We start from the raw sequence: 27,840 nt of genomic DNA, 5'->3' as shown, positions 1-27,840 counted from the left end.
GCAGTAGTTATGAATGCTTACAGGCCCGTCTTATGCTGACAGGAGATGAACAGCCGTAGTCCTCCCTTTGCAGCCATGACAGGACCAGACTGCTCTTTGGAGCAGCCTATGCCATGTAAACGCTTAAATATTAACCTAAATGTAAATACAGTACAAGAAATGCTGCAGCAATTACGGAAGGAGTTAATGCTGCCTGTGAGGTAAACTACTCATTACCGAGAAAGAGAAATCTGCTAAGACTGTGCTGTTCTTTATAGTGCCTGTCTACGTGGAGATAGAAGATCTGTGGCAGTAATCCTCATATGTCAAACATATTCGCTAATTTATTGCTGCGTTTGTAAAACATCTGAATTGAACAGATATTTTTACATTTTAATCAAATTGCCCAACCACACGGAAAAATTGGGAAATACAGACACTGTACCAGCCCCTGCCTGGTGTATTTTTTTGGCGGGTTAATTCAGCACTACATGATATAGCCTCCTTGTATGCCGCTTATATGGTTGTGACATTCTCAAAAAATATGATAAAACTTTAATAGATGATTTAATTGGTCACATATGCACTACATGCTAAAATGTGGTAAATAAAATTTTTTAAGATATGTACAAAATAATTACAATTTGCCATAATTTTTGTGAAATTTTGGTAGTTTAGTTTTTACTAGACTTGTGCATTTGGATTTTCTACGAATTGGAAATACAACAAAATTTGCCAGAAAAACAAAGCCAGACCCCCACAAAATGGACGAAAACAAAGCAATAAAGCTACCAATTTTCTCCCCAGAAATGCAGGGGCTCTTTCACACCCACACTCTCTGGATGTCTCCCTATTTTCTCTGCTGGCCGCTTCCATGTCTTGCAGCTCTCCTTTCGTTTCTTGCATATTTTTGCTCTTCATTTTCTTGTTCCCTCTTTTGTTTTCTTTCTATTCTATTTATTCTTAACGGCCGAAGACTTAACGCCGCCTGGGGCGAAGTTTAAAATGCCGCCCCCCCACCGGGGGGGGCCTCATTTTAAACTTCGACGACGTCATTATTTACCCCCCCCCCGGTGCTCACCTTTAAAGAGTCCTGCGGCGAGTCTCCCTGCTCTGCCACGGTGCCGGCTTGTAATGCTGAGCGCCGGAAATTGACGCCACTTCCGGCGCCCAGCATTACAAGCCGGCACCGAGACCGATCAGGGAGACTCGCCGCAGAGGAGAGAGAGAGAGGGGCGCCGAGCGGGTAAGCGAAAACCACTCGGTGCCCCTCTCTCTCTCCTCCGCTTCAAAACGAACAACAAAAAAAAACGCTTGGGGCGGCAAAGTGCCGCCCCTTCTAAAGTGCCGCCTGGGGCAATTGCCCCAGTCGGCTCCATTGTAGGGCCGGCCCTGGCCGCATCTCCACAGACATAACCTCCTGGTGAACATCTGCCAAAATGGCAGATATTTTGGTGACGTCCTCTCCCCTGATTGGAAGGTTAGGGTAAAGGACATCACTGGAAGCGCCTCCATTTTGCCCAAAGATATCCCTATGTAAACTTCCGCCTAAACGGCAGAGCTTCTAGTGACGTCCCCTCCACTAATTGGAGAATTGGACACAGAAGCGGTAGGCAGAGAGCATGAGAGAGAGTGAATGATAATAAGAGCATCAGAGAGTGTGTGAGAATAAATATGGACATCAGACAACAAATGTAATTATTGAAATTAAAATTGACAACGATTTTGTCCGAAAGGAAAGGGTATGAAACGGCATTCATTGCCCAAAAACGAATGTGTCAAAAACAAACTGAAAAAATTAGACTGAATTATTTTTGAACCATAAACATAATAAATGTCTAGTTTTTACTTCAGTCTAAATTTTCCACATTTTCTTTCTTATTAGCAGACCATTATTTTAAATGTGAAATTAATAGAATCAATCCTATATGTTAATGAGATACAAGAAAGTAAAGTAAATTGTTTCACTTTTCCATCTGAGCAAATTAGGTATAGGTTCAAAATGTACAAATGATGTCTTTATTCAAGTAACCTACTTAATGATATTCTAATTTAAAATTTGAACATAGCTGCCTTAGTGAAGAACTATTATTGATTTACTCCTGTACAGCAGATGCAAGAATATCTATATAATATATATAGATAGGGTTTTATGTTGTAAGGGAACTGTCACGGAAGCCTCCGTGCCATGGACTCCTGGAAGGGAATGAGTGCCGGCCTCCTTACTACATACTATGGGCCCTGGTAAGGAGTGTCACATTATCCAAATCATAAGAGACTCTAAACACTGTGGAGCTCGGAAACAGATTTGGGGTTCCTGCATTTTGGGACTGTGACGGTTCCTAGAGTCACCCTACTCCTCAGTTAATGTTATCCTAACTGTTTAGACACAGCACACTAAGGTCCGGGAGATAATCTAATCAAGACAATGTGTATTCCTTATCTTACTGGCGTCTGTATCCTTTTGTATTGTTAATTCCTTTACTGCCCCTGTTGTTTCTGGGATGCAGATTAATGGTGTGGTTTATATCCCAGCAGGGGCATACCTAGAGTATTTGGCACCTGGGGCGGATCCTATGTGTGGCACCCCTCCACAGACACACTTTAAAACTGCATAGCTTCTACCGTCATATACCGGCGCAGACACTGAAGGTGGTACAGCATTACTGTTATCATTATATACTGAGGCAGACATTGACGGTGGTACAGCATAACACTTATCACTATATTCTGAGGCAGAAATTGATGGTGGTACAGCATAACACCTATCACTTTATACTGAGGCAGACATCGACGGTTGTACAGCATAACACCTATCACTATATTCTGAGGCACACATTGACGGTGGTACAGCGTAATCCCTATCACTATACATTGAGCCAGACATTGACAATAGTGCAGCATAACTCCTATTACTATATACTAAGCCAACCATTGATGTGGTGTAGGCCTACCACTTCATTGTCTGGCTTAGGGATGCACCGAAACGAATTCTGGACTGAAACCGAAAATGCAGCATTTACCTGGCCGAAACCGAATATGACCCCCCACACCATAAAAAAAATCTAACACTTTTACTTAAAGTAAGTAACACACCAAAATAGGACAAAACAAATAATAATAATATATATATATATTGTCACAATCACCCCTTCCTTGCCGCACGCGAGCATGCAGAAGACTGCTCGCGCGCGGCGGTTTCCAGGGGAACCCATTAACCCCTCCGATGCGCGTGGTCGGGAGTCCAACCACTGGCATTGGGGACGGAGGTCCGGAGCTGGGAGTCTTGCTTCTGCCGGGCATCATACTGCCCGACGAAGCAGTGACTCCCAGCATCTGGTACTTACCCACGCTCGGTCCGCTGCTATTCCTCCTGGTTGTACTGAGGGGGGAGCGGCCAGTCTGCTTCAGAGGCAGGGCTCTGGGAGATCCTCCAGTGCTACTGGGTCACGGGCTGGGAGGCGGAGCCTGTGATTTTGGCACCGGTTTTAAATACCCCGGATATGCTTTGTCTGGTACCCTGTTGTGGTCTTTGTTACTGTTGATTCCTGACGTTTGTTCTCTGAGTATCTCTGGATTTTTGACCCTTTGCCTGCCTGACCATCCTTTGCCTGACGATTCTGTACCGTATCCTGTGAATTTTGGTTTCCAGTTTCCGCTCCGTTGCTGACCCGGCTTGTTGGAGTACCCGCTCCGTTGCTGACCCGGCTTGTAGGACTTCCCGCCTTCGTGTTTTGACCCGGCTTCTCTGACCATCCTGTCCGTTATTTCCTGGCGTTGCTGTTTTGGCTCCTGGCTTCTGCGTCAGCTGTTCATACCCTTGCATCCAACTCATTCCTATTATTATCCGCATACACCTGGCCTCCTCACTCTTGGGATCATCTAAGTCCCAGCTCCCTATCACTAAGGGTTTCCTTTGGTGGTTGGGTTCTGGGCAGAATAACTCCTGCGGCGTGCGCTATCGTGTAAGCGGTCGTGACATATATATGATCGTTAACAGCAATCACATTCCTATCATGCCCAGGCATACCCAGATTCCAGGATGTACTCGCAGACTTGGCATGATATAAGTATGATTGCCCTATCTACCCCTTCTCACTCCCTTCTGCCCTATCTACCCCTTCTCACTCCCTTCTCCCTATCTTCCCCCGTCTTACTCCCTTCTCCCTATATACCCCCTCCTAACTATCTACCCTCTCCCTCTTTGTTCACTTACCTTTCAGGAGTCCTGCAGTGGGGGTGCAAGGCCTCTGTCTCCCAGCTCTGCCACTGTATGGAACAGTATAGAGTGATGGGAGTTATGATGTACTTTAGAGCATAATTATATAATGAAAAATACATTGGAAATGGTACAGCATAACACCCATCACTCTTAAGCACTTACCAATCCACACATACACCAATCCACACATACAGCAATCCACACATACACCAACCCACACATACACCAATCCACACACACACTAATCCACACATATACCAATCCACACATACACCAATCCACTCTCACTGTCACTCTCACTGAATGCTTTCCTACTTTTCCTCTTTTCTCCTTACAGCTCCTTTTCCTCCTCTTCGCTCCTCTTCTTCAGTTCTTCTGTCTTCTTCCGGTTCAGAGGGCACGTACGGCGGTGGGCGTGGCTTCAGTGATGGGCGCCGGGATATGACAAAAAACCGCGACGCACAGCAGCTGTTGCCGCGCGGATCGCAAGGGAGCGGTATCGGAGGTCTTTAACAGACCTCCGGCTCCCTTGAGTGATTTTAAGCCGGATTCAAGGGAGATCCTTGAACCGGCTTAAAATGACTCAAGGGAGCCAGGGGTCTGTTAAAGACCTTCGATAACGCTCCCTTGCGAGCCTGCTCCTCCAGTGGCGGACATTACTGTCCGTCTCTGGAGGGGTACCGGGTGCCGGCAAGTTGGCATCCCCCTGATGAGCGGCACCCAGTGCGCACCGCCGCCCCCTGCTAGGTACGCTACTGTATCCCAGTATCTTGTTTTATGTTAATGTGTGTTTTGCTGTATATATCCAGCCATCTAAAATAAATCAGTTCTTTTGTTGTACAGTGCACTATAGGACAGGCTATGAAGTGGTTGTCTGTTATTGGTTGGATGTCTCCAATTTTTTATATGTATCGTTTCATGTTTGAAATGCATCATAATTACATAGCAAAAATAATGACAATTGTTAGAATCCTGTAGGAAATGGTTATTCTATTATCAAAAAGGATGGTGAAAATATATTTGGTCAAAGATTAAGATATAGCATTGGATAGGCAGCAAAGGAAATGTCAACGTTTTTTTTTTCTGTTGATCATCTGATTCTCAGGGAACCCATGTCTAACCACTTTTTCCATTCCAAATGTATAAAAGTTTATGCATGTGTCGTCACATTCTAAGTAATGTCAATGTATATCCATTCTGCCTGGTTGCCAGTAAAGAGAGTGTGTGTGTGTATACATACATATATATATATATATAAAAAACTAAAAGATATCGGCATAAAGTAGACAAATGCACCGTATGTTGTGAACATTAGTGTTTTAGTGCACAGTTCAAAATATTGGTCATTTTTTAAGTTAATTTATTAGTTTGTACTGAAAAAATCTGAAGGAAAGGGTGGCCTTCAACAGGAAGTGTGGGAATTGTAGAGAGGGGGGGGCTGATGCAGGAATCTGCTAGGGCAGGCTCAATATTAGCTTGCTGCTTCCTCTATCACAAATATTTTTTTGTATAAGTCCTGATCCGATGGAGAGTTAAACACCACACACATAAAACCTCCATGCACAATGCAGGTAACCCCAAATCTGTGTCTGGTGTCCACAGTGTTTAGAGTCACTAGTAATTGGGGAAAAGTGGCACTCTGTACCAGTGGGAAGAAGTAGTTCCAATAGACCCCTTGTACCCACCTCCCCAGAAACAGAACCCCTTCCAAGGCCATTCAGTGTATTTAAATGACGCATCCAAGATCGCAATAAATGGGGACAAATTATTGAAAGAAATGTAACCTTATTTTCTTCTTTATGTAAGGAAGACCAAAAATTGTCAATGTGCATTACCAAAGACAATGAAGAAGGTCCATGTTTACAACCGGGCATTTTACACATTTGGAATGTTCATCCAGCCCCACCCTAAAGCGCAGTTTGGGAGTAACATTACAGTCTTTCTGTAAACAAGGCAATGTTTCACTGTAAGTAAGCAATGTAAACATTAGTTTGCATTCACTGTAGCATCTCATGATGTCCACTTGTTCCAGTGCATTCTCCAATGGTACCCTCATTGAGAACTGAACTAGGTTAATTTGCCATATCATGAGCAGAGGAGAGACTTAGAGTAGACCGAGTATGGTACTTAAATCTTTAGAAATGTTTAAAAAAAAAAATTACACAACTTCCTCTTTTAACAGTCTATGTTCTCAAGAGTTTTGCTCCTCCAACAATAATAAAAGATTGAAATGAAAATGCCTCCTGTTATAAAGATGTGGTAAAACGACACAATTTCTATATTTTTATTTGGAATAAGAATGGTTCAGCTCATACATTGTACTAGTCAAATGTGAAATAGATACATTTTTCTAAGTTTAACCTTGTCAAGGCACCCCAAGGCTAGTTGTTATTTAATGAAGATAACATTTATACAGTGAAGGCTAAAATGAGAGTGAGGTTCTACTAGTGAAAGGAAAACATATTTTTCTTCTTGCTGATGATGTGGTTGTTGGTGCAAAAAATAAGTGGATGAAGCAAGTTTTTGAATGTTCACAACTTTTTGACCAAACACAAGTAATATGGACAGTAGTATTTATGAATTGCCTGTCAGCAGTCTCATTACCCTCAGCAATGGAGTAAAGGCAATCTTCTCTAAAATCAAAATGCCTAATGTCTCCAGCTACGCAACCCAGTGTCCTGTTTAAATTTTCTGCTGCTTTGTTACATTGTCTGCCAAACTAAGTGCTCAGAAATAATTTTATAGCAAGACAGGAGGCTTCGTATTTTGCATTAACCTTCTTTACTGTTAACCTCCAGCAGCAAAACAGTTAACAGAACAATAAAAAACAACCAATAAGAACACAGCAACAAGTCTATAAAAGTATGCACATCTTGGCACTCCTCCTCTTTCTTTGCTGCTTAACCTCCAGGTGAGAACATTCCAGTATATTTCTTTATTACTCATTTTTAAATTATTTTATACATATATCTGTGCATTTATATTTATCGTTTATTTTCGTTTGTTCATTGCTGCGCTGCTATTGCGTTTTCCCTTTCCTCCCCTTACCCCGGCCTGCGGCCTGTCCTGCCGGCCGCGTGGTCAGGGCCTTTGCTACGCCCGGGGCGTCCCTGCCCTGCGGCTTTCTCTGTCCTTACCGCCTGTTCGGCGGTTTATTCCCTTCCCTTGAGGAGGTTTGTTGCCACCTCCTGTCTACGGCGTTTCTGCGCTCTTCCGCGCGGCGTCCTTCGTTTTCCCGCGCAGCATTTTTTTCCCTGCCCGGGTCCCCGTGCGGCGGCGGCGGTCTAACTTACCTTTGCCGCTTGCCTCGGTGTCTCCCTGCTCTGCCCGCCGCGGTCGCTCGCTTGTATGCGCCGCGGCTGTTTTGGTCCTCCGTTCCACGGCCTTTTCTTCTTTCCCGCGGCTTCCTGCATCTGTTAAACGCAGCTGCTCTTCTCGCGCGGCTGCCGTTTGTGGGATCTGCGGCGTGGTGTCGGCTCGGGCGCCCCCTGGCGGCCCACACTACGCTGCACGTTCATTTATTTATTTATTTTATTTTATTTTATCAGGTTTTGGGCCTTATTGGCCTCACGGTGTGCTTGTTTTGTCCTCTTTTTTCCTATTTGCTGCAGGTTCTAGGAATTTTTCTTTTGTATAGGCTGGCCATATTGCACATTATAGGGGTAACCCCCCTTTTGCCTGGGCTCCTCTGTGCCCCTTTATTGCCGTTGGATACCCCTCGGCTTCGGTGACCCCACCGCGTTCCTATTAGGGTAAACCCCTGCGGTTATTGGTTGTGGTGAACCCCTCACTGTGGACAAATTCGGAGTGTACTGCACCTGCTTTAGGGGTGACCCCCTGTTTCAGCACTTCCTGTGTTATCGGGTAAACCCCGTTTTTTGCTGACGGTCTCAGGACCTTGCATTTACTCACTCCTGTCGTTCTTTGTGTTCCTATAGACACATTTGGAGTGCAATGGCCGAAGAATCCCAAACTCAGATACCTGCTGCCGTTCAGGCTTGGCTCCGTGCTGCCCTGGCTGCGTCTCTTCCAACTGCTGAGGACTTGCATTCTGCTCGCCCTTCTCCGCCTCTCGCTTCCCCTACTGGGGTTGAGGATTCAGAAGCTGGCGGCTCCTCATCCCCTGCGGCCACAGCGGCCTCCCAGAAGCGCACCTGGGGTGAAGCGCCCTCCACGTCCGGGAAGGGGAAAGCTCCGTTAAAAAAGGCCCGCAGTTCAGCCCTTCCACTGGTTTCCCCTAATGAAGACCTCACTGACTACGAGGTTATTGATGAATACTGTGCTGGCTCCTCTGGTCCGGCCTCTCCCATGCGGCACCGGGACTTCACTCCTGACCATCCTAAGCTCCCTCTCATCCCGTCCAACGCTCCTGATCAGCCGTTTGAGGTCACGGATGACCTGGGAACTCCGCTCTTCGACCCCAGGGCTCTGCGCCACCCTCGCTCTTCGGAGTGGACCCCATCGTCCCACATTGCGGAGTTTTTGAGATTCTGGATGCGTCGCCCCCTGGACAAGGAGGTGCGCCAGCGACTCCGTTCAGAATGTCCTCGGCCCACAGTCCGGGATAAAGTGCTGAACACGCCCGAATTTGACCCAACGTTTGTGACTTTCTTGACCAAGAATGGCAAGGACCCTCGCAAGGGCATTGAGTTGGGCCTACGTTCGGCTCAGGATAAACTGTTAGACGTCTCGGGCCCCTTGACGCAGGTGTTTCAAATGGCTGACGAGGCCATTGCTGACGGCTCTCCATTGGATCCTCACCTGGTCCGTGATTGGACTCAGAGGGCTTTATGTTTGCTGGGAAACGCCAACTGTGCGATCTCGTCTGAACGACGCAAGGCGGCCCTATTCAAACTGGATGCCAAGTTGGCCGACCTGGGCCCCAAGGAGCTGGGCGCGGACGCCAAGGGCTTGCTCTTCGGCGAGAGGTTCATCAAGGACCTCAGTCAGCATGTCAACCTGTTTACATCGCTCACTAAGGCCCAGACCAACATCAGACGCGTCTTTCGTACGGAAAGCCGTTTTTCCCCCAGAGCTGGTCGGCAGAGGGGTCGTGCCGCCAGCAGAACTGCCTCCTTTGGCTCTAGACCCCGTTTCCCGGACGCTTCCACCGCCTACCGTTCCCAGTTTCGGGTCCCGTTCTCCAGAGGCGGCTCCAGAGGCAGAGGCTACACGTCCACCAGAGGGAGATCAGCTTCAGGTAAGACTGATTCCTATTCTTCCTCATATTCCTGTCGGGGGTCGTATCGCCCATTTTTTCCATGCTTGGTCTCGCCTTACGTCCGATCCCTGGGTCCTTCAGACTGTAGTGGGTTTCCGTCTGGAGTTCCTCTCTGCGCCTTGCCAGGATTTTCCACCTCCACTCCCCAGGTTGTCGCGCGACGCCGCCGCCCTGGTCCACACGGAGCTTTCTTCCCTTCTGGCGAAGGGCGCTATAGAAAGAGCGCACTCCCCTCCGGTTTTTCTCAGCAATATCTTCTTGGTGCGCAAGAAGTCAGGGGAGTTTCGCCCTGTTATCAATCTTCGGTCCCTCAACAGGTTTGTGGTGTATCGCCACTTCAAAATGGAGGGTATTCACCTCCTGCGCGACCTGCTCAGGGAGAACGACTGGTTCTCCCGGCTCGACCTCAAGGATGCTTACCTCTCGGTCCCGGTCCATCCCGACGATCGGCGGTTTCTTCAGTTCCGTTGGCGAGGCCGCCTTTGGCAGTTCACCTGCCTTCCTTTCGGTCTCAGCTCCGCTCCGTGGTGCTTCACCAAATTGCTGAAGCCAGTCATGGAGTTCCTTCGGGCCCGCGGGATTCGCTCTATAATTTACTTAGACGACATCCTCCTCATGGCTCAGGACGTCGAGTCCCTTCGTCGCGATACTTACCTGGCGGTTCATCTGCTTCAGGATTTGGGCTTCGTGATCAACGAGCCCAAGTCGGTCTTGACGCCTACTCAGACCGTTCAGTTTCTAGGTTTCTCGGTAGACTCCGTAGCGGCGGTTCTCCGGCTTCCTCGCGACAAGGTCCTGGGCATAAAGAAGGAGATTCGCAAGCTCCTTCGTGGCGGCCTGGTTTCACTTCGAAATCTCGCCAGGGTGATCGGCCTCCTCTCGGCCTCGATTCAGGCCATTTTCCCGGGACCGCTCCACTACCGGGCCCTTCAGCGGTTGAAGACGCGGCATCTTCGCGTATCGGCTTCCTACGATGCGATGATCTCCCTGTCAGACGAGGCTCGCTTGGAGCTCCATTGGTGGTTGGTCCACATGGACGCGTGGAACGGCCGTGCCATTTTCGGGTCAAGCCCGGATTTTGTCCTGGAATCGGACGCAAGCCTGTCTGGCTGGGGGGCTGTTTGCGGCGACGTGGCTACCGGGGGTCCGTGGACTTCCGAGGAACGCGACCTTCACATCAATTGCCTGGAGCTCATCGCTGGCTCTTTCGCGATTCGCAGTTTCCTGAAGGACGTCACTCATTGTTCGTTGGTGCTGCGCATGGACAACGTCTCGGCCGTCCGCTACATCAACAGGTTGGGTGGCTCGAGGTCCAGGCTTCTCACGGAGCTCACCAAGGAGCTCTATCAGTTCTGCCTGGACAACCATCTGTCCGTCCGCGCGGAGTACCTGCCGGGCAAGGAGAACCTAGTGGCCGATTGGTTTTCTCGACATTGGAGGGACGTCAGCGATTGGCAGCTGTTACCGAGCGTTTTCCACACTCTTCATCTTCGTCGCGGCCCGTTACATCTGGATCTGTTCGCGTCCAGGGCGAACCGTCAGACGACCGCGTTTTTCAGTTGGCTCCCGGATCCGTTATCCTCGGCGGTGGATGCTTTTCTCCAGCCGTGGCCGCACCGGGGAGCTTATGCCTTTCCCCCGTTCAACATGATCCTTCGGACTCTCCACTCGGTCAGTCGTCAGGGCGTGTCTCTCCTATTGGTGGCACCCCTCTGGAGGACTCAGCCGTGGTTCCCACTTCTTCTGGAGCTGTCGTGCGCGGATCCCCTGATCCTTCCCTCGACCTGGGATCTGCTTCGGGATCCGGAGGGGAACCCTCACCCTCTCATCCTCGAGGATCGGTTGACTCTCGTGGCTTGGTCAGTTTCCGGGGATCCTGGCATGTGCCGGGTTTATCGGAGTCAGCTCGAGATCTGCTCTGGGGATCCTGGGCTCCGGGAACCAGACGGTCCTACCTCCAGGCTTGGCATGCCTGGAGTCGCTGGTGTTTGGCTCGGCACCTTGATCCCCTTACGGCTCCTGTGACAGCGGTTCTTAATTTTTTGGCTCATCTTTTTTCACTGGGTCGGTCGTACCGTACCATTAATTTGTTCCGCTCGGCCATCTCGGCGGCTCACGTCCCGGTTCAGGGCTCGGGTGTCGGTAAGGATCCTGCGGTCTGCCGTCTTCTCAGGGGTGTTCGCCTTTCTAGACCCCCTAGGCCTCGTTATGAGTCCTTCTGGGATGTCTCTCAGGTGCTTTGTTTTTTGGAGAGTTGGCCGGACAACGACGGTTTGTCCTTTCGCCAGCTTTCCGCCAAGACTGCCCTTTTGCTGTGCCTCGTCTCTTTCCGTCGGGTGTCCGACGTGCGGGCTTTTGATGTGTCCTCATTTGTTTTTTCTCCTACCGGGGTATCGGTCTCTGTCTCTCGTAGGACTAAATCCAGTTCTACTTCTGTTTCTTACCCTTATTTTCCTGACCGGCCGCGCCTTTGTGTGGCTCGCTGCGTTCAGGCTTATTTGGCCCGGTCGGCTCCGTTTCGGTCTTCCTCCTCTGGTCCATTTTTCATCTCTTATGTGCGTCCTTTTCGGCCTGTTTCTGTTCCCACTCTCTCTAGGTGGATCCGGTGGCTTCTTGTTTTGGCCGGTATTGATGGTTCCTTTGGGGCTCACTCGGTCCGCGGTGCCGCCGCCTCAGCGGCTTTCTCCGCGGGCTGTTCCCTTTCCGACCTTTTATCAGCGGCGGATTGGTCCAGGGAATCTACTTTCCGGACTTTTTATTTTCGGACCCCGGCTCACGCCGCCTTGGCGTTGGTTTCGGGGCGTTAAAATTGCAAAATACGAAGCCTCCTGTCTTGCTATAAAATTAGGGATTAATCTAGCCTTGGTGCAGTATTAATCTAAATTTTATTAAAGACAGGAGGCGAGTATTTTCCCTCCCTTCCCCTTCCCTTATGTCTTAGGGTTTGTTGTTGAGGGGATTGTTGTCGGGTTATGATTGTTATTATATTGTCTCATTCCATACCTGCTGTTTTTTCTGTCATGCTTGGCATATGGCTGCGTGGTACTTTCACGACTCTTTGTTTTTCCCAGGTCGTCCTCCGGTTGTCTGAGGTGTTGCCGCTGCTGTGGTCCTTTTTCAGCGTGGTGTTGTGTTCCTGTGTTTCTCCCGAGTTGTTCCTGACTGTCGGTTCAGCTTCTGCGCAAAGAAAGAGGAGGAGTGCCAAGATGTGCATACTTTTATAGACTTGTTGCTGTGTTCTTATTGGTTGTTTTTTATTGTTCTGTTAACTGTTTTGCTGCTGGAGGTTAACAGTAAAGAAGGTTAATGCAAAATACTCGCCTCCTGTCTTTAATAAAATTTAGATTAATACTGCACCAAGGCTAGATTAATCCCTAATTACTCCCAAAGCACTCAGCATAGTACTCCAAACACTATATTTTACATTCCAAGTGCATTAATTTACATTTACTGTATCAACAATAAATTGCACCTCTCACAAATTGTTAGCAGGTGTCTTTACGGAACAAGGTCACCACCCATTAGATTCTCTGACCAAACCTCTATTTGGACATACTAGAATGTCATGCCCTTGATTGATACATCCTGCAATAGTAATTAAATGGATAAACAAGATGGCACACGTTGCAGTACAAAAATATATGAAAAATAAAGCTGAGGTGATCCTATTACACCATGGAAAGGGTTTCACATTTTCTCCAGAATGATCAGGATCATTCCTGTTACACTCAGGGCAGAAGACACTCAGAACTCCGCTCTACAGTTCAGTTCACTAAATAACCCGATGTCATATTGTAAAAACATATACATATATATTATATATTTATAAATTCTACTTCATGTATTTTTAAATTCATGCTGGAAGCAGTTTCTGAAAACAAAAGGGTGGAGTGAAGAAAGTGCTTTAGAACATGAAATTGTTATGTCTGGCTGGACTCAACAACTTCCAGACCCTTTCCACACATCTTCAGTTAAGTTCCTATTTTACGGATAGGAAAGGGACATGTCTACTCGGGAGACTGAAGGCTATATTGAAGGCAGTGTAACAATGTTCATGATAAGACTTGTATTATTGGTAGGGCAGTCTGTGGTGAAGTAGGACTACTCATGTTACGGGGTTTTATTATCAGAGTGTTAGGGTGTGCTTGTGTGTAATTGAATGTGAATATGCAACTGTGTAAAGGACCCATCATTTCACAGACAAGCCGTATGAAAGTAATTACAGAAAGCGCTTCATTAATGTGCAAATTGATTCTGCCTGTTAGGATCATATGCTGAGAGGAATAATAATTATCTTGAAGTAGATTAGAATTAAATGAAAAATCCTGTTATTGCTTATCTGTGCAGCAAAGGAATCATAGTCAAGATCATTAATGATTCATATTCATGAGAATATTATGCAAAAACTAAAAAGAAACATATATATATATTATAATTCACAATATTTTGAATATTACCGCATTTGCTCGATTATAAGATGACCCTGATTATAAGAAATTAAGAAATGCCTTATACCCCTATATGCCACTGTGCCCCACAATATGCCTTTTAACCCTCTAAATGCCACTGTGCCCCATAATATGCCTTTTAACCCTCTATATGCCCCTGGGACGATAGCCATGCAGACCAATTTGATTCAGTGTGCAGCTTATGGTCTGAGCTGACCCCCCACCCCTTCAACCTCTGCAGCAATGCTGGCAGCACTCATACTTCTATTTTCCAAAGACAACCACTGGATATGATGCCGAGCATGTGCACTCAACTTTTTTGCTTCACCATGGTGAAGCCTGTTCTGGGTGGAACCTGTCCTGTGAAACCGCTGTATGGTCTTGCCTACCGTGCTGCATCTCAGTTTCAGGGTCTTGGCAATCTTCTTATAGCCTAGGCCATATTTTTGTAGCTCAACAATTCTGTTTTCAGATCCTGAGAGAGTTCTTTGCCATGAGGTGCCATGTTAAATTCTAGTGACCAGTATGAGAGAGTGTGAGAGCGATAACACCAAATTTAACACAACTGCTCCCCATTCACAGCTGAGACCTTGTAACACTAACGAGTCACATGACACCGGAGAGGGGAAATGTCTAATTGGGACTAATTTGGACAATTCCACTTAGGGGTGTACTCACTTTTGTTGCCAAGGTGTTAATGGCTGTGTGTTGAGTTACACTCACTACTTTACATTTCTGCAGTGTTGTCACATGAAAAGATATAATAAAATATTTATAAAAAATGTGAGGGGTGTACTCACTTTTGTGAGATACTGTAATGTGAGGAAGGCTTTGAAATTCTTGTTACTGTACCTGAGGTACAATAAGGAATGTAAGCTGTTCTATGAAATAATACTAGCAATGATATTGCATCAATATGGTCATGAGCTTATTTTCAACAGCTGCCTCGTAGACAAGTATCAAGAAGGTCTGCTACAGTTTATGGTATGTATCGCTTAAAGAAACATTTGCTTAATAGTTTTACTTTCCATTCCGGCTGTTCAGTTATACAAAAAGAAAACCTTTTAGAATATGAGGATCCCTTTAAGCATTGAAGACACTAGATTCTGTTTTCATGTATTCAGGGGGAGCTGATTTAGATCCCTTGGTTGTGACTGCTTTGTACATAGTACCATTAGCACCAAAAATTGGTGGTTGAACATTTTTCTGGACTCCATTGTAATTAGGGACAGAACTCACCGTCCATCTTTCTTATACATAGCATATACTAATTGAACAGTAATATTGCTAGACAAACGCGCAGAACAGTTAATCTTGTGTTTTTAGTGAATATCATTTATAATGCATATTCATTTTCAAGTAGCGTACAACAAGGAACATCCTTTTCACACTGCCACGTCAGTCAGATATTCAAAATGCCCAAAGCTCTATCACTAGCTTAGCGAGGGTTCTGGAATGAGTGTCTAATGAGATACCCTGTGCACATGCCCTACCATGAACCCATAGCTATGTTATTTCTGTAGCAGCTGCTCTTTAATATGAAAATATTGGAAGCGTACACTTGCATCTCTCGCTTGTGAGGACTCCAAACATAGGGGCCACATGTCCTCAGTGGCTTGTCCAGGAGAAGTTGAGAGGAAGAGGCATATTATTGCATTTACAATACAGTCTACCAGTATCCCCAAATATTTCCCCAAAAGTGATACCTGTTCAGATCCAGTGTGCATCCTCAGAAAGTGCTCCCATTGATTTTGTCAGGAAATGTGACCTCACCTGCATGCTCAGCAACAGCATCTTCTCAGCAGAAAAAGAAACACAAGCAGAGGAGCCTAGGCCTAAGGAAGAAAGTCTGGAGGAGCAGCAGCTGATTTGCCACATTACACAGGCAGATCTCTCTATTGGGTTCCGTGGTGCACTGCTGCTCAGTAGACGGGTTTGAGAGATTTCTTCTCATTTAAGCTACAGGAGTCTTTGCTTAGCTCAGTAGCGTACCTAGGGTGGGGCGGTCCACCCCGGGTGCCGCTAATTAGGGGGATGCCACGGGCTAGAGTGACCACATGTCCCGGATCCCTGGCAGCCTCGTCACTTGTTTTTTTTCCCGCGGAGGAGAGGGGTGCCTAGCAACTGCTCGGCGCCCCTCAGCCTCCTTTTGCGAGGCCTCTAACTCCGTTGCGTGCCGGCATGTCATGCTGAGTGCCGGAGTATGACATCATATTCCGGCGCTCAGCAGTGAAGCAGCGGCAGAGCAGCAAGACGTAGGCGTCGTGCTCCCACCGCAGGACTTCTGGCTGGTAAGTCCAAAACCTTTAACTACAAAGGGGCAGAGGGGGGGGGATAGTGAGAAGGGAGGGAGAGGGGGGTAGATAGTGACAAGGGAGGGAGAGAGGGGAAAGGTAGTAAGTATATTGGAATAAATAAACAGCGAGAATGAGTGAGAGAATAAATGAATGTGTGGATGAATTGTCTGAATGAGGGAGATAATTAATGCATTTGTGAGAATGCATTAATGAATGTGTAAATTTGTGTGAATGAGTGAGAGAATAAATGATTGGGTGAATTGATTATGTGAATGATGCATTCATCGCATAAATGGATGCATTGTGCGAATGAGTGAGAGAATGAATGAATGTGTGGATGAATTGTCTGAATGAGGGAGATAATGAGTTTGTGAGAATGCATTAATGGATGTGTAAATTTGTGTGACTGGGTTAGAGAATAAATGATTGTGTGAATTAATTATGTGAATGAAAGTGTGAATTAGTGAGTGACTGTAAATGCGTTTGTGTGTATGATAGATGTATAATTGATTTGTGGAAAGGCAAAGATGGCACAAGCAGGATGTTTGAGCCTTGGGGACCAAGATGAAACAGGCAGGGTATTTATGGGACAAAGATGGCACAGGCCGGGCTGTTTGGGAACAAAGTTGACTCATGCTGGGCTGTTTGGGGATAAAGATGGTAAGTCCTATGTGTGTAATCGGGGTGCTGGTCAGGTTCTATTTGGGCAGTGTGGATGCCAGGGCTGGCTTTGGGTTGTGCAACCTATCATCTATGCCTGTAGTTTTATCTCTTGCTATGTTTCCATACATTATTATTGTATACCTGCAAATATGGGATTTGTATGTCTGATTTTATGCATCCAGTGCTCAGTTCACATGTGAACAATAATAATAATAACAATATTAATATATATCACACTCCTATCATGCCCAGGCAACCAGTACATGCTAGAACCTGGACATGATAGGAGTGTGATTGCTGTTAACAATCATATATATATTGTGGCAAAGTAATGGACTCTGTGTACATAAGTGGCAGATTGGAACGCTCATTATTCCCAGCATGGGGAGGGTTAATTGCTGGAGGTCAGCAAGGTGGAGCCAATTAACCTGAACTCAGGTGCTTAAAGGGGCGGCCGTTAGAGGCATTAGATGTCTGGGAATAGGGTGAGAGGCAGGCAAGCCAGAGGCCCTCAGACTGTATCAAAAGGATTTGTTTTTGTTTTGGTTTATTCACACTATGAAGTGCATCGCTGTGGACTGTACAAATCTGCAATAAACCACATCTTGCTTTTATTCTGCTGGTGTTCGGAGTTTCTTGTTTTGATCGGGCCATCCTGCCACAAGTGGTGTCAGAAGTGGGATATTGCTGTTTGAACCCTGTATCAACATGGAGGATGTTTTAAAGGCCCTCCTGCATGCTACTACAGTGCAACAGGAAACCAACCGGCTGATAACTGCTCAGATGGGAGCTATGATGGAAGCACAGCAAGAGGACAGGATTGTCCTAAAAGAGATTGTACAGCAACTCTCAAAAACTACCACAGATGAACAGAGCAGCAGTCCAAAACCAATCCGTGCAAATCAGTATCTGCAAAAGATGACGCCGCAAGATGATGTGGAGGCCTATCTAACAGCTTTTGAGCGGACTGCCATCAGAGAGCAATGGCCTCGCACTCAATGGGCTGGTATAGTGGCACCTTTTTTGCTTGGTGAAGCTCAAAAAGCCTATTTTGACCTAGAGGAAGAGGCGGCTGCTAGTTATGATATTCTTAAAGTAGAGATTCTTGCAAGGACTGGCGTGACTCCAGTGATCCGTGCCCAACGGTTCTATAATTGGAAATACCAGGAACAGAAGGCACCAAGATCACAAATGTTTGATTTGATTAATCTGGCCAGGAGATGGTTAAAACCAGAGAGTTCAACACCTGCTCAAATAATTGAGACCTTGGTTTTGGATCGTTTTTTGCGAGGATTACCCCAAGGCCTACGAGAGTGGGCAGGGCAGGGAAGCCCTACCACTTATGATGCAATGGTGGCACTGGTTGAACAATATACAGCAGTGAGAGAGTTAAAATCTACATCACAGACTAAAATGCAACACAACCAAAGACTGCTCACAAGCTCAAGGCCCTGGAACTATGGGAAAAATCAAGTTGTGATCCGAACTGGAGGCCCTGAAGTTTCTCCGGATGGAAACCAGGACTATAAACCCTCAAAGGGATGGCAAACCAGGAAACCTCCAGTTACTTGCTTTGAGTGTGGGGAGCTAGGTCACATAAAAGCTATGTGTCCTCATTTGCAGGAACCTATGGAATGTGGGTATAATGCTATAAATGACTTTTGTGGACTAATCTGTTTGGTTGGGAAACAGACCGAAAAATGTGTGTTTGATAAATCTGTTTTGTTAAATGGGAAGGAAACCGTAGCTCTTGTGGACTCTGGGAGCGATATTTCCTTAGTGACAAGCAGTCTCATTCAACCGTCTCAGTTGCTCCCAGGTAAGAAGGTTGGGATACTCTGTGTACATGGATGTACTGTATCATACCCTACTACCTCTGTAAACATAGGCTATGGGGGCCAAACATTTTCAGTAGTGGCTGCAGTGGTACCTAAATTACCCCATCCCCTTATTCTTGGACGTAATTTCCCGGCGTTTCAAAGCCTGATTCAAAACCCGTGGGAGTCTGTAGAGGAGAACCCGTTTTGTGTCTTCCCATTGGTACACCCAGATTTGTTTTGTAAAAGGCGCAAGACAAGACGTGAGAGAAGGGAAGATAAGCATAGGGGTACTGGGGACTTACAAATGGCTTTGATAAATGAAGGTGTGACCTTACAAGATCCGAGCACTAGTTCCAACCCTTCAACCGAAATACTGGTTGAACCCCAGGGCCAAACCCGAGAACAGCCTACTATTGTGGATTTGGACGTTGGTTTAAATCAGTTTGGAAGGGAACAAGTCAATGATTTAACATTGCAAAATGCCCGTAACCAAATTGTAGAAGTTAATGGGACCATGGTCGATGGACAATCCAGAGACAGGTATCCTCATTTCATTCTTAGAAATGACCTACTTTATAGAGTGATCAGAGAGGAGGGGCAAGAACTTGAACAGCTCTTAGTACCAAGGTCCTTCAGGAGAAAGGTGTTGGAATTGGCCCATTCTCATTTGTTTGGGGGGCATTTGGGGGTAGAAAAAACTCAGGAAAGGGTTTTAAGGCGATTTTTTTGGCCTGGGGTATATGAAGAGGTAAAGCGGTACTGTGCCTCATGCCCAGACTGCCAGCTAGCGACCCCAAAACCTCGTCTAAGAGCACCCCTAATCCCATTGCCAATTATTGAAACCCCTTTTGAGCGAATTGCTATGGATTTGGTGGGACCAATAGAAAAATCAGCTAAGGGTAATCAATATATTCTGGTCATATTGGATTATGCTACACGCTACCCAGAAGCTATTCCCCTCCGCAATACTGCCTCCAAAACCATAGCGAAAGAATTGCTTCAAGTATTTTCTCGGGTAGGGTTACCAAAAGAAATTTTAACTGACCAAGGTACCCCTTTTATGTCCCGATTAATGAAGGAGTTGTGTCATTTGCTACAAATAAAAGCTTTGAGGACATCTGTGTACCATCCTCAAACAGATGGGTTAGTTGAAAGATTCAATAGGACCCTGAAACACATGTTACGTAAAGTGGTTGATAGAGATGGGAAAAATTGGGACACTCTCCTACCGTACTTATTATTTGCTATTCGGGAGGTTCCCCAATCTTCTGTAGGGTTTTCACCTTTTGAGCTCCTTTATGGTAGGCATCCAAGAGGTTTATTAGATATAGCGAAGGAGGAGTGGGAAGAACAAACGGTACCAGGACAGAATGTCATTCAGTATGTGGAGCAACTCAAGGGGCGCATTACACAAATTTCTCCTATAGTCAGACAATATCTGGAGGAAGCTCAAAGAAGCCAACAGGTTATTTACAACCGCCAGGCTGCAGTACGTTCTTTCCAACCTGGGGACCGAGTTATGGTCCTTGTTCCCACTGCCGAAAGCAAACTCTTGTCTCATTGGCAGGGCCCATATGAGATTATTGAACAAGTAGGCCCTGTAAACTATAAAGTTCGACAGCCTGATCGCAGGAAAGTCGAACAGATTTACCATATAAACCTGCTAAAACCCTGGAAGGATAGAGAAAGTAGTTTGGTTGCTATAGATAAATCCCCAGACCCAGATGTTAAAATATCTGCTGATCTCACCCCTGAACAGCAGAAGGAAGTTAAAGAAATGATATCAAGACATAAAGATGTCTTTTCTAGTATTCCTGGCAGAACTAGTGAAATCTGCCATGATATTATCACAGAACCAGGAGTTACAGTAAAAGTAAAGCCCTATAGAGTTCCCGAGGCAAAAAGGAGTGCAATACAAACAGAAGTAGCAAAAATGTTAGAACTGGGAGTCATTGAGGAATCACATAGCCAATGGTCTAGCCCCATAGTTCTAGTACCTAAGCCAGATGGGGCAGTTCGTTTTTGCAATGATTTTAGAAAACTTAATGAATGCTCTAAATTTGATGCCTATCCTATGCCTCGGGTTGATGAACTCATTGAGAAACTGGCACAGGCCAGATTCCTAAGTGTATTAGACCTTACAAAGGGTTATTGGCAGATCCCATTGACAGAAACTGCTAAAGAGAAAACTGCATTTGTGACCCCTGAAGGCCTGTACCAATATACAGTTTTGCCATTTGGGCTTCATGGAGCCCCAGCAACCTTTCAGAGGTTAATGAATAAACTTCTAAGACCTCACTCCAATTATGCTTCTGCATACTTAGATGATGTAGTCGTCTATAGCCGAGACTGGGACTCCCATTTGGGAAAGGTAGAAGCGGTTTTAAATAGTATTCGGAAAGCTGGTCTTACTGCTAATCCTGCCAAATGTTCTATTGGCTGTATGGAAGCCAAATATCTTGGTTATACTGTAGGGAGAGGACTGGTAAAACCTCAATTCACTAAGGCTGAGGCTATTGAACATTGGCCACGCCCTCTAAGAAAGAAACAGGTCAAAGCTTTCCTAGGAATAGTTGGCTATTATAGACGCTTCATACCCCACTTTGCCACTCGAGCTGCACCTCTCACTGATTTGATTAAAGCAAAGGCACCAGATACAGTGAGATGGAATGATGATGCAGAAAAAGCTTTTGCAGACTTGCGTACAGCTTTATGCAGGCACCCTGTTTTAGTAGCCCCGGATTTTAAGGAACATTTCTTTTTGCAAACGGATGCTTCTGATGTGGGCCTGGGGGCGGTATTATCTCAAATGATAGGAGAGGAAGAACATCCTGTGTTGTTTTTAAGTCGTAAGTTGTTGCCAAGGGAGCAGAAGTATGCTACTGTAGAGAAGGAATGTTTGGCCATTAAGTGGGCAACTGAAACATTAAAATATTATTTGTTGGGCAGATCTTTTACCCTCATCACTGACCATGCTCCACTACAATGGATGCAGAACAACAAAGACAAGAATACTAAAGTCACACGTTGGTTCCTCTCTATGCAACAGTTCAAATTTGTTGTGAAGCATAGGGCTGGGCTATTGCATGCCAACGCAGATGCATTGTCTAGGGTGCACAGTTTCTTGTCGAAGGCCGCTTCACACACCTGTGTTAAGCTGAGGGGGAGGGTATGTGGCAAAGTAATGGACTCTGTGTACATAAGTGGCAGATTGGAACGCTCATTATTCCCAGCATGGGGAGGGTTAATTGCTGGAGGTCAGCAAGGTGGAGCCAATTAACCTGAACTCAGGTGCTTAAAGGGGCGGCCGTTAGAGGCATTAGATGTCTGGGAATAGGGTGAGAGGCAGGCAAGCCAGAGGCCCTCAGACTGTATCAAAAGGATTTGTTTTTGTTTTGGTTTATTCACACTATGAAGTGCATCGCTGTGGACTGTACAAATCTGCAATAAACCACATCTTGCTTTTATTCTGCTGGTGTTCGGAGTTTCTTGTTTTGATCGGGCCATCCTGCCACAATATATTAATATTGTTATTTAATTTTTTGTCCTATTGTGGTGTGTTACTTACTTTAAATAAAAGTGTGAGATTTTTTTTGTTATGGTGGGGGTCATATTCGGTTTCATACAGGTAAATGCTGCATTTTCAGTTTCAGTCCAGAATTTTCGTTTCGGTGCATCCCTAAGCCAGACAATGAAGTGGTAGGCCTACACCACATTAATGTTTGGCTTAGTATATAGTGATAGGGATTACGATGTACCACCGTCAATGTCTGCCTCAGTATATAGTGTTAGGTGTTATGCGCTACCCCATCAATGTCTGCCTCTGTATATAGTGATAGGTGTAATGCTGTACCCCGTCAATGTCTGCCTCAGTATATAGTGATAGGTGTTATGCTGTGCCCCCGTCAATGTCTGCCTCAGTATATAGTGATAGGTGTTATGCTGTATCACCATCATTGTCTGCCTCAGTATATAGTGATAGGTGTTATGCTGTACCACTGTCAATGTCTGCCTCAGTATATAGTGATAGGTGTTATGCTGTACAACCGTCAATGTCTGCCTCAGTATATAGTGATAGGTGTTATGCTGTACCCCATCAATGTCTGCCGTAGTATATAATGATAACAGTTATGCTGTACCACTGTCAATGTCTGCCTCAGTATATAGTGATAGGTGTTATGCTGTACCACTGTCAATGTCTGCCTCAGTATATAGTGATAGGTGTTATGCTGTACCGCTGTCAATGTCTGCCTCAGTATATAGGGATAGCTGTTATGCTGTACAACTGTCAATGTCTGCCTCAGTATATAGTGGTAGGTGTTATGCTGTACCACCTTCAATGTCTGTGCCAGTATATAACGATAGAAGCTATGCAGTTTTAAAGTGTTTGTGGGGGGGTGCCACATACAGGATCCGCCCCAGGTGCCAAATACTCTAGGTACGCCCCTGGCTTAGCTGTAGCGGCTCCTACTCATGCCACATGTGCTTTTAAGTGAATCACCTGGAATACGACATCATATCCTCCTATTCACTGCAGAGAATGTGTACTACCAAGTGGATACCTTGTTACAGGTAGATCAAGGGCCACTACTTTGGGTCAAGACTAGGGCTGTGCCCCTTTAAAATGACACCATTGGTTTCAAGTGTAAAATCTTTTTTTCAAAAACAATATTATGGTGTTATAAAATGGCATAGCATGGAATTATTCTTTGAATTGTCTACTAAGTTGCCCATTAAGGACACAGGCATTTTACAATATTTTGTTTTGTTTTTAACATTTGTGCTCTTTGTTTAACTGTAATTTCCCACTCTCTCCTTCATTGCACCCACACAAACCACTTATTGTTTTTTTAGGACGAGGTTTTCTTCTAAAACAATTCTCATTTGGATAGCGTATAATTAAGTACAAAAAACACATTCAACAACATTTGCTGCATAAGTACAACATCCATTGATTTGCCATGTTTTTGGGGTGCTAGAGTGTCTAAATTGGAACATGTCCATTTATGTTTTTCAAACTTGGATTTTTTACTGATGGATTTACTGGGCCTATGTTTTATTTGAGGTAGTATGGTGGTTCAATTTTTTAATAACAAAAAAAAGCTATATATTTTTGAAAATTAGACATCCTAGAGTATTTGCCTAGGGGTATATGAACATGTTTTATGCCATATTCCAAAGTTGATGGTAAAAAATGTGCATGAACAAAACATCACTATTTGTATCGTGCAACGTCCACTGAGTTCAACAATGTCCTACATCTCTACGATTTGCAAGGTTATGGGTGTGGTGTCAAACCAAATATAAACATATAACAAAGGTTTGTCTACATTCAAAGGTATTTATTATAAGGTAACAACACAGCAAACACATTTATCTCATAAATACACGCATAGCCAAACCCCACAGGACAACAACCCTCTTTTATCTCTCTCTCTCTATACATATAACAATTCCCTTCAACACAATCTCACCCACTGTTAAGCCTCCAGATCCGATAATAGCTCACTGCTGGGAGCTGACTCTTACAACATCCACCATGGAGGAAAAGGAAAAGAACTGAAGGAGTTCATGTGTGGCATTATATTATATACCCTTCATTTGACATCACATCCTGTTTCATCACTTCCTTTAGTGAACTGTGGGAGGGAAGGATTCTAAGAACGCCCACCTTAACCTACCGTATTTGCTCGATTATAAGACGAGGTTTTTTTCAGAGCAAATGCTCTGAAAAATACCCCTCGTCTTATAATCGAGGTCGTCTTCTAATCAGACCTCAAAATGTCTGCTGGGGCCATGCTACTTACCGGGCTTTGGTCGCGAGCAGCAGGAGAACAAGAAGCTAGCAGCGTGTCACATAACTCTGCCTCCCCCCTCCTTCCTCTGGGGGCGGGGCCAGAGAAGTTGCACGCGCAGCCGGGCCCCTGCAGAAGTCTTCCAGTGGGAGATCTGCAGTTCAGGTAAGGGGGTGGGGGAGTGTTTTTGTGATAATGTGTGAAGTATGTGTGATTAATGGAATGAATGAGTATTTAAATGTTTGTGAATGAGTGTGTGTTAGTATGGATGTGTAAGGGTGGTGGTGGTGGTAGCATGGCATAGGGAGGCTGTACTCACACTCCTATCATCCTCAGGTTCCAGCATGTACTGGCTGCCTTGGCTTGATAGGAGTGTGATTGCTGTTAGCAGATATATATATATATATATATATATATATATATATATATATATATATATACCTCCAGAAATGCCTTTTAACCCCCTATATGCCACTCTGCCCCATGATATGCCTTTTAACCCCTTATATGCCACTCTGGCATATAGGGGGTTAAAAGGCATATCATGGGGCAGAGTGGCATATAGGAGGGTATAAGACATTTCTGGAGGCAGAGTGGCATATAGAGGGTTAAAAGGCACATCATGGGGCAGAGTGGCAAATAGGGGGTATAAGGCATTTCTGGGGGCAGAGTGGCAACCCTGGGGGCAGATGTGCATAACTGGGGGGGGCAGGTTGGCAAATAAAAGGAAATAAAAAAAATATATATTTTTCTCAATCATAGCTTTTATTAAAAATGAAAATATTGTTTACATGAATTAATATTTACTAGTAAAACTTTTTTTCCTATAGGGTAGTCTTATATTCAGGCTTTTTGTTTTTTTCCTAAATTAATATTTAGATTTTGGGGGGTCGTCTTATAATCAGGGTCGTCTTATAATCGAGCAAATACTGTATTTCCTTTGTTTATGGGGACAAGACAAGTTACCACAATGGGCACACCTTTGAACTTTGTACCCAGAGCCTTCCCTTTGCGGGATGGGGGTGAGTGGTCCTGCTGATGTCACGGGCGGTTTTGCTGGTGTCAGTGGGTGGTCCTGCTGGCGTTGCATGCAAGGCTAGCCCCACACGCACAAAGAAGCCTTTGCTGTAGAGGAAGTGGGTTGGGAGTGGGATGTGCCACAATGTTTCTTCCACAACTTGGAGTTTTCCCCGTGGTGACCTGGAAACTCTCATGCTTATGGAATGTTAAATCGGAATATGCACACTTCATTTTAACTGATGGATTTACTGGGCCCATATCTCATTTAAGACAGCATGGTGGTTCCAAATGTCAACCAAGAAAACTACATATTTAAAAAAATGGACAACAGAAGGTATTTATCTAGGGGCATGTAAGCATGTTTTATGCAGCCATTTCCACATCTTCCAAAGTTGTTTTTTTTATAGTATATATGTGCACATCCAAAAAAACTCAGTTTGTATTTGGGAACATCCCCCAAGTTTAGCAATGCCCTACATGCATAGGCATTCAATGCTTATGGGACATTATGGGGGCATCTATCATCAAAGGTGCAACCAACAGACAGCGTAGGACAGTGGCACTGGAGGAGATCAACATGCAGGACATACAATTATGTCCTGCATCCTCAATGGTAGGGCACTGCATCAAAAAGGTGACTGGTCTAATGTAAATAAACTCACATTTTTGCAGACATTAATTATTCCTTGATTTATTAACTTTATGTTTGAAGCAAATGTGTACAAAATGACAACCAAATGTTAATGTGTCCAAGTCCCAAATTCTCTCCAGTTTTGCAAAGCTAGAATGTAGCTAGTCTCCAGTGTAGACCTGTTGAATCCATTTTACCAGAAAAGAAAAGGGAAAGTAGCACTAGGGAGAGGTATGGAGTGATTATGCAGTAATCAAATCGCCAGGATCGCAATCAAGGGTGGATACATCTGGTACATGTATATGTGACCCAGGCCTCACAGCCAACTACCCAGGACTGTCCTTGTAGACTGTTTGTAGGATTGAGCCTCTAATGATCATTGGTAAGGTTTGGGCCCATGGCCTAAAGGAAGGCTACAGGGGCCCTATTGTATCTACTAAACAGCATAAAAACTGGAGTTCAGGGGTACAAGAGTTATTAAGGGTACGGGAGGTCATCTTGTGAAGTGAAACTAAAAGTATCTATGCTATTTACCAACAGCCTTATTTCTTTATATATGGACACCACCAGTCGATGATACTACTGTCTGAAGATCAACGAGCATGGCGTTAGAGTTTGTTATGCCCCAATGTGTTTGTAACACTCAACCACTCTGCAGAAGTCAACATTGGTGAGTTACCCCTGATTTTACAAAAACCTATCAATAGTGTTTCACACCCTGTTTAGTCACAGGCAGATCCAAGTGTGGGGAGGGGCAACAGGGAAATTGCCCCCACCAAGAAATACATCAAAATGCCCACAGTTTCAGAGAAGAAGCAGGATTTAGCAAGGTCACATATTTATTTGTGTGTTCTCCTGTTTTAATATTTGAATATACTGTTCAGTCGGCAATTTATTTTACTTAAGTTTGCATAGTTTTGAAAGTTGACTTCTCAATTTTAAAAGTTTTGTTATTTGTTATAATACCTCCAAAAATGTGAAATGGGCAGTGATATGTGATTAATGGTCATTTATTTAGTTTGCTTGCACAGTTTCAATTTAAATACATCTTAAGATTTTTGTATACACTTTTAGGATCATGGAGCCTTATGTAAACTCATAACCCACAAAATATTGAGCTTCTACAAAAGAAGGACATCATGGGATGAAAGAAGAACAGAAGGGTTTGGGTCCCCAAGTGAACATATCCTTCCTCATTTATGAAGTTGCATGGAAGAGCCATTTACCACTGAAATAAAAAGCCTGAAAAACGATCTTCAGACAATCTTTTTTAATTTTGGGAAAGCTATTGTTTCTGCAGACATGCTATTTTTATTTTAGGTTTGTTAATAAATCTGTGAGTGTGAAAGAGATGACACAGCGATATGTTGTATTGCTAATGTATATATGCCCCTGGCATCACAAGCTCTTTCATGAGTTTCCTGTAACAAGTAACAAGTGCTTTATGATGTTTTGTTATACATTTTCCAAACTTTTCTGCCAATGAAGTGCTTCTATAGAACAGATAAGCAATATTTGTTGCACAAGGCATTATATAATTGCCAAGGAAACTTAAGATACATGTGAAAGTATACTCAAAGCTCCCACATACGCACTGTAAATGTATCAGTCATAATTTTTTACATTTACTATAAAATATGCCATGAACATTTCCTACTGCATAGCTTTGTGTTTGTCCAGTCCGGTGGTTATTACCAACTATACCCATTATTACCAATAAATGTATGTTCTGTGCACAAAACAA

General features: G+C 44.8%; 1 long non-coding RNA gene across 1 annotated transcript; it reads left to right on the top strand.

The window, feature by feature from the left end:
• LOC128497942 (uncharacterized) lies at positions 1–27,840 on the top strand. The gene is made up of 2 exons (XR_008354363.1): positions 1–195; positions 27,171–27,840. It is a non-coding gene; the product is annotated as an uncharacterized LOC128497942 (long non-coding RNA).

Source organism: Spea bombifrons, chromosome 5 (assembly GCF_027358695.1).
Source record: "Spea bombifrons isolate aSpeBom1 chromosome 5, aSpeBom1.2.pri, whole genome shotgun sequence".
Lineage (NCBI taxonomy): Eukaryota > Metazoa > Chordata > Amphibia > Anura > Pelobatidae > Spea > Spea bombifrons.
Note: the sequence above shows the minus strand (reverse complement) of the source record. Positions and strands in the feature narration are given on the sequence as shown.